This window comes from Nilaparvata lugens, chromosome 6 (genome assembly GCF_014356525.2).
Source record: "Nilaparvata lugens isolate BPH chromosome 6, ASM1435652v1, whole genome shotgun sequence".
In the NCBI taxonomy this organism is placed as follows: Eukaryota; Metazoa; Arthropoda; class Insecta; order Hemiptera; family Delphacidae; genus Nilaparvata; species Nilaparvata lugens.
In genome coordinates, this window is record NC_052509.1 from 62,923,895 (window position 1) to 62,932,412 (window position 8,518).

The window sequence follows — 8,518 nt, forward strand, 5'->3', positions numbered from 1 at the left end:
CCACGAAACCAAGAAACAATCTTTTGAAAAAAAGTTTTATTCTTCAGATATTCTATTCCATTGTCTTGAAACTTACTACTGCTGTCTGGAAAGGGAAGGATAATTCAAGAGAAAATTAAAATGTATTTTTCTTTGATTTGCTATGAAAATGAGAGGTATTGTGAAAATTCCTCCAGCTTAGAGTGAGGAAAAGTGATAATTTCCTGATAATAGTCCATGTTAGGATAATTCCATGAAAGGATAATTCAAGAGAAAATTAAAATGTATTTTTCTTTGATTTGCTATAAAAATGAGAGGTATTGTGAAAATTCCTCCAGCTCAGAGTGAGGAAAAGTGATAATTTCCTGATAATAATAACCCATGTTTCAAAAAATTTCATATTTTGGCTTCCACGGCTTCCACCAATAACAGAGCTCGGCCTTCACTATAAATAAATACTGATGCTCTTCACTTGGGTCTTAGCTTACCAGAGGTTGGTGTAACAACAGAAACCGGTATCTCGAATTGAGTTTGTGGTTGTACAATATCCAGTCCTTTTATCCGAAATATCTCTTCGTATAGTTTAATACCATATTTTATAGTTCTGTTTTATCGAAAGTGGCTTTATTTTACTATTGAAAACAGTTTGAACGTCCCATGCTCGATAATTGAATTTCGTTTATTATCAATCGATGAACCACTCACTGCCGATTTAATCACTTCCTATATTGTGTGCTTAATTTGAATATTGTGGTTAATAAAATACCGTTATCTTGTAATCATAATTCATGTACGTAATCATCATTCGTTATTATACTGTAATCTATTTTTGATCTGAATCCAATCAGTACATGAATGGAATAGGCTAGCACTGGCCCAATCAATTCAATCATAATTCATCTATTTTGCCCACCGGCTTGAAAGTTTTCATTGGAAGCTGACATTCGTTCAACATATGTTTTGATGTTTACATGAGTTTGTGGATTTGAGTGAAATTTTTAATATTTTTTTGCAATTGTGAAGAAAGAGTTTTGTTTGGATTTGTATTTGGAAATTGATCAATCTAATAGATTCAAAATTGTAGTAGATACATTTTTTGGACTCAAAATTGAGTAAATAAATAAATAAATAAATAAATAATAAATAACTGAATAAATGAATAAATAAATAAATAAATAAATAAATAAATAAATGAATGAATGAATGAATGAATGAATAAATAAATAATGAATGAATGAATGAATGAATAAATAATAAATAAATAAATAAATAAATAAATAGATAGATAGATAGAAAGATAGATAGATAGATAGATAGATTGATAGATAGATATATAGATAGATAGATAGATAGATAGATAGATAGATAGATAGATAGATAGATAGATAGATAGATAGAGATAGATAGATAGATAGATAGATAGATAGATAGATAGATAGATAATAGATAGATAGATAGATAGATAGATAGATAGATAGATAGATAGATAGATAGATAGATAGATAGATAGATAGATAGATAGATAGATAGATAGATAGATAGATAGATAGATAGATAGATAGATAGATAGATAGATAGATAGATAGATAGATAGATAGATAGATAGATAGATAGATAGATAGATAGATAGATATAGATAGATAGATAGATAGATAGATAGATAGATAGATAGATAGATAGATAGATAGATAGATAGATAGATAGATAGATAGATAGATAGATAGATAGATAGATAGATAGATAGATAGATAGATAGATAGATAGATAGATAGATAGATAGATAGATAGATAGATAGATAGATAGATAGATAGATAGATAGATAGATAGATAGATAGATAGATAGATAGATAGATAGATAGTAGATAGATAGATAGATAGATAGATAGATAGATAGATAGATAGATAGAGATAGATAGATAGATAGATAGATAGATGATAGATAGATAGATAGAAGATAGATAGATAGATAGATAGATAGATAGTAGATAGATAGATAGATAGATAGATAGATAGATAGATAGATAGATAGATAGATAGATAGTGTGAAGTTGTGCTCCTGGGGGGGTTATCTCTTATAATAGAGTCCCACGTTATGAAGCTATTGTGAGAAGTTGTGGATTATAATTCCTTCACAGATAATACGATGTTTCTGGTATTTATAAGAGCAGTCTCTAAATTCCCTCTTTTGCGAATAAATTCACAAAAAATTAAGGCCTTCCGGCTCGCAAAATTACTGGGTTCAAACCTCAGCTCTAGCTCAGTGGTAGAAACATGAATTTTATAAATACAAATAATCACCATAAGGTTCAGTGATCGGTAATTGGTAATTCTTACCGCTGCTTCTATGAAGTTCTTGACGAATACCAGTAAGGAAATTAAAAGAATATTTGATGACTGATTATCAGTAACCATGTACCACTAGAGAATAATCAGGACCAACTATAGTTGTTTCTAGTTGATTCTTAAAACGCTCGTCGTGAATACAAGTATTCACCAATATACCCTTTCAAAATTCCTTAGAACTTACAACGCCAGTTCTTGAAGCTCTCTGGATCCTTATATGATATAACTGGAACCTTATTAATATAATTTCTTAATATACTTGTTCTGGCTGATAGAATGAATATCATCAAAGGATGATAAATATTGATTGCTCTGAATAAGGTTAATATTATTTGATTCTATGATTTTAAGTGCTGCTAAATATTTGTTGGTACCAAAACAGCTCAAACTATATAACACGAGATGAGTTGGAATATAATAAAAAATTCTATAAGTTTGTATGCTGACATAAAACACAAAATATATTCCCATAAAACAAATATGCATAAAATATTCAATATCTCTATAATTCACTTAAATAATCTATTCCTAAAATCTGAATAATTATCACAGGCTTTGCTAACATTCACAATAGTGAGTTTCAAATTCATAAATATATTATTTTAATACTGGTACTTAGACTTCCAGTCAATACAAAATTCTACCAATAAAAACCTGTTCGGTCTATAAGTTTGATATGATATACTTGATTCAATTAACAAATTTATAATTAATAAATTAATATTCAAACATGAGATCTCAGGGATTTATATGAATTCGGGCTGTGCATGGAAGTAAGCTTCCTACATATATTAAATAAATTTATAAAATGTTCTTATGAACTATGTGATATTGTTCAACACGTGGTGACTTTTTATTTTAATTTAATTAATTGGAATAGCGCTTTTTTGTTAATTAATTACCCCCACTGAACGTAGAAAAAATGAGCTCATTTGGTTTGACTTATCACTCACTGACTGAAGTTCTAGATGTTCTCGTGGATTGAATTAATTATTTCCAATAATTAATTAGGTAGGCTCCTTTTGTCACTGCTGGGCTGACGCGTGATCCAGATTTTTATAAGTTTCTTTCGAATTAAAGCTATTTTTATGGGAATCTTTACAATTACGAACTCCTTGACAGCACTGAGTTCACAAATAATTAACATTCAACAAACATACATTACATTTAAAAAAGGGTTTGGCTTAATAATTCATTAAAAAACTTTTTAAAAGGAAGAAGAAAAAACCCTAAACTCCATGTGCATCCTCTCGGGTTGGGATCTTAAGCCAGAAGAAAGAGGTTTTCAGAAAAATTTGCCTCTTCCTAGAATAATTCTGTAAGCTACTCTCTGATTGGCCTTCAATTTAATAGACTCAATACAATTGGTTGCCTTGGGAATCAGGGCTTCCTCGGCTTTATAATAGAAAAAATTAAATAAAAGAAGTTTTTATACAAATATATGGAGTGTTTATCTTAAATTGAATTCATAAATAAATCGTAACATACGATTTTAATAGATAATACATTTAGTTTTTATATGAGTTTTGTATACTCTTGATTTATCATGCTTTTTTGGATTATAATAAATATTTATACAGAAATAATAGTTGTTTGTAATTCTACACATCGACTTCCTTTAGTATACATAATATATCCTTTATGAGTGAATTTTATATGATTCAACCGGTCATATGGGTTGATCGAATAATCAGCTGATTCGTTCAGTATTGGTTCTGATAATTATCGATTTATCCAAGATCGACTAATTCTTTTCAAAATGTAAACAAGTAACTCTAACCTCAATGTTCATGCATTTTATTTTTTTTTTTATAATCCGCCAATAATAAGTATGCCGCTTTATAATTTTTTGATCTTACCAATGGGTTCTCATAATTATTAAATCACAATAATACATGTTTTCTTATCGTTGTTGATAATGCTATTACTCCTAATCGCTAATAATACTTGCTTTGAGTTGATTTACTCTTTGGGTAGGTCTAACCTTCTTTCCAATTTTATAGTTCTATTACATTTCATTGGCTCATTTAAAAATATTTGGTGGTTTCAAATTACCACGTGACACAAAACGCCCTCTGATTTCTGATTTAAAACGACAATTCGAGAATATAATATAAATTTTATGATCCAGTTGGTTTTGGATCAGAAATCATACATGTTACAAAGTCTGCTAATAACTCTACTGAGAATTCTACCTCCCAATAATTCAACAACATATACACAATAAATAAATTCAATTCGAATACATACGCCTTACATCGGCCAATCTCCTTCTACACACAATACACAATATAAACTATCTCCTCCTCCATACATAATATAAATCTTTTTTTTTTTTTTCTAATCCACGCTCCGCCCTCAGGCCAGAAGCACATTTGAACGTTGGTGCAAAATCATTGCCAACCTAACAAACTGGTAATTCTCCGACTTGCAGAGTATAACATATTTTCTCCCTCAACATAGAACAGTGACTTGTACATTTTCATTTCATTCTCTTGCAGAAATTGGGCTTTGCTTTCATATAATGGATATTTTTAAGGATAATCTTTGGTAGGTTTTATCAACAAGAACTTCTTATTCATCTAATACATTGAGACTTGGGATTAATGCTTTTGGTGGTAACTATGCGGTTTGATCGTTTGGCGGATAATTTTAGTGATTTTCTTAATTAGTTTATACATAAATAATAATAATATAATATTTTTATAATATCTCTACATGCAATTCACATTTATATGACACTTGATCTTCTTATTCGGGGTATCAACTTTGATGATTTAATAGGCATTGACTACTCTGGTTTTCGTAGTGGACAGCTGGTTTACGTTGGCTTCGGTTCATCACTGGTCGCCATCTTGATGTCTCTTCCTGCTACATGAAGGTAAGTTGGCTTTTAACATTAGAAGTTATTTATTCTCTTGTTTCACTAATAAGAAAGGTGTTAAAAATGGTTTCTAAATTTTTTATTTCTTTATTTTCAGGTGTTGTTATTCGAAGTGGATACTCGTCTGCGAAATAAGTGTGTTGCCTGGTGTTTGTTTTGTACGTATTTGTTGACAGGTAGGTCCATGAATCCAAATATTATTGTTTATATTCTTATCGCTTATTGTCCCGATAATACGGCTTGAGATTAGAAATATTTTCCCACCAAGTTAAATTTGGTTTGCTTTCTTCATACAACTGAACTGTATTACGTTCAGTTACGGCTGCAATTTTGTATGGTCCAGTATAAATATGGAAGAATTTTCTGGTAGTTTTTTCCAATGCATTGGATAATCTATGGCTTTTTAAAAGTATTTCATCTCCGACACTGTATTTAAATTGCTTGGATTTATTATCATGATAATGCTTTCGTGAGGTCGCTGACCTTTCTAATCTCTGTTGTATAATGTGACAGATGTCTAGGTTAGGATGAGTTAAAGCATTTGACGGTGGGAAATCTATTAACTTTTCAATAAACGTTTTATTTCTTTCTCCGAAAATAACCTCTACTGGTGTATATCCTGTGTTTTCATTGATGCAATTGTTGAAACATTCTTCCAGGAACGGTAGATATCTAACCCAACTTTGATGTTTTTCAGCGCAGTACACCCTCATGAATCGTGAGATTTCTGCCATGCGGCGCTCCACAGGGTTCGAACTAGGAGAATATGTGGAAGTTCGAAATATTTTTATATCAGCCAGGTCAAGTATTCTTTTCCATGGTTTGCTACAAAAATATGATGCATTATCTGATAGAATGCGCTTAGGTTTTCCTACTTGCGGAGTCCACTTATTCACTATGCAATTTGCTAGGACTTCTCCTGTTAGCTTACCGATGGGAAAGAACATGGTGTATTTAGAGAATGTGCATGTTAATACGAATATATATTTCTTCCCATGTTGTGCTAGGGGTAGAGGACCATAAATGTCTGCTGATACTAACTCCAATGGGGCGGTCGGCAATATAGGTATCATTGCTCCCCTGACTTGATATTTTAAATGTTTGGTTTTCTGACATAGGTCGCATGCTCTTAACACTTTGACTACCTTTTTGTGCATACCTTTCAGATAACAGGCTTCTTTTAGTGTACATATCGTTTTTCTTACTCCAAAGTGGCCAATTCTCTCATGTGTTTCCTTAATCACTTATTCCGCTATTTCCTTAGGTATTATGATTCTCCAGTTATAATCTTGTGGTGTGGTGCGGTGAAATAGGAATCCACGGTATCGCGTGTACTGTCGCAGGTAGTGGGGCGGTTCAGATGGTCCTTCCTCCAGTATTTCTAAAATTTGGGATAGCTTGGGGTCTTCTTTTTGCGCATTCTGAATCCTTCTGGGTGTTAGTGTATTCTTGTAGACTTGAGGTTTGATATTTTCGGGATATGGTATGCTTTCGTCCATTTCCATTGCATAGCATTTTAGGTTTGTGTCGTTACAGTATGTGGCATCTAATTCTCGGGATAGAAAATCGGCTGTTTGATTTTGCTTTCCTGGTAAGTGTGTGAGATCGAGGTCAAACTCTTGAAGAGCGAGAAACCATCTTGACAGTCTGTTGTGGTTTAATTTAGCTGTTTTAAAAAATGTAAGAGCTTTATGGTCGGTATTGATATAAATTTTATTTCCCAACAGCAGCGTGCGGTATTTTTTACAGACTTCTACTATACTTAATAATTCCTTTTCAGTAATCGAATAGCGTCTTTGTGCTGGATTTAGGGTTTTACTGAAAAAAGCTAGTACTCTCTTATCTCCTTCGGCACTTTTCTGAAATATTTCTGCTCCTATGGCGTAATCTGAGGCGTCTACATTTATGTAAAATGGCTGGCTCATATCGGGATGACTTAATACAACTATTTCAAGGAAAGCTTCTTTTAATTCTCGAAATATCTTCTCTTCTGCTTCTGTCCACTTCCATGCTTTGTTGGTAGATAGTACGTGACTTAATTGGGCAGTGTAGTGTGACATACGGCTGTTGAAACGTCTATAGAATTGAAGAAATCCAATGAATTTCTGTAGTTGCTTTCGGTTGGCTGGTGAAGGGAATTTTCTGATGGCTTCTAATTTACTGCTATCCTGGGAGATGCCGTCCGGGGTGATGATATGTCCCAAATATTTGACTTGTTGTGCAAAAAATTCGCATTTTGATAATTTCAATTTGAGTCCACATCTGATGAGGCGACGAAATATTATATCTAGGTGTTGACAATGGTCCTGAATATTTGTTGAAGAAATAATTCCATCATCTACGTAGAGTGTACAGAAATCCGTGACATCTTCTCCTACGGCTTGACGAAGGCAACGAATAAATATGGCCATGGCGTTCCTCAGTCCAAAAGCTAGACGAGTGAAGCGGTAATTTCTTCCGTTGAATAAGAATGATAGATAATCTCTTGATTCTGCTGCTATCTGGATCTGCCAATAACCGGCGCTTAGGTCAACTGTAGAGTATACATTCTTCCCACTAAAGGTTTGAAGTACTTGTTCTATCTGGTCTGGGCTCTCACGGTCATCTTCCAAAATGCTGTTAAGCGCTCGTGCGTCCAGACATAATCTCACGGTACCGTCTTTCTTAGCAACACAAACAATTGGTAAGCTATATTGAGAGCTTGATGGTTCAATAATCCCCAATTCTAACATTCTGTCTATCTCTGCTATAGCTGCCGGGCGGTATGTAAATGGTATTGGGTAAGATTTTCGGTAATAGGCTTCATGAGGTTTGACTTTGAGTCGGCATTCAAAATCTTTAGCTAGTCCTGGCTGTTCTGAGAAGACATCTCTATTTTCAATGAAAACCTTCGCGACACTGTTTTTTGTATCTAAATCCCATTCAGCATAGCAGTTTATCCTATCCAATAATTTTTCAAACATTTCTTCAGAGGAAATCTCTTTATCCATCACGCCGTCATCCATTGTTGTTAAACTCAACACTTCAAAATGTTCCATGGTTTCTTCCATTTCATGAACACCCCAAGTCCTAGGAACGCCTTCCATGTGATATGCAAATTGTACTATCCGATTTTCTCCAGGATGTCTTTTTAAACTGAGAGGTGTAATAATTTCGGTGGTGGTGGTTTCAGGGCTTGCATGGAATTTCAATGTACGGAAGTTCAAACAGGTTCGGAAATACTGTAAGAAATCAGCGCCTATTATCATTGATGGACCTTTGACTGGCAACACCAGGAAAGTATATTCAAAAATAATTCCTTCTATTTCCAC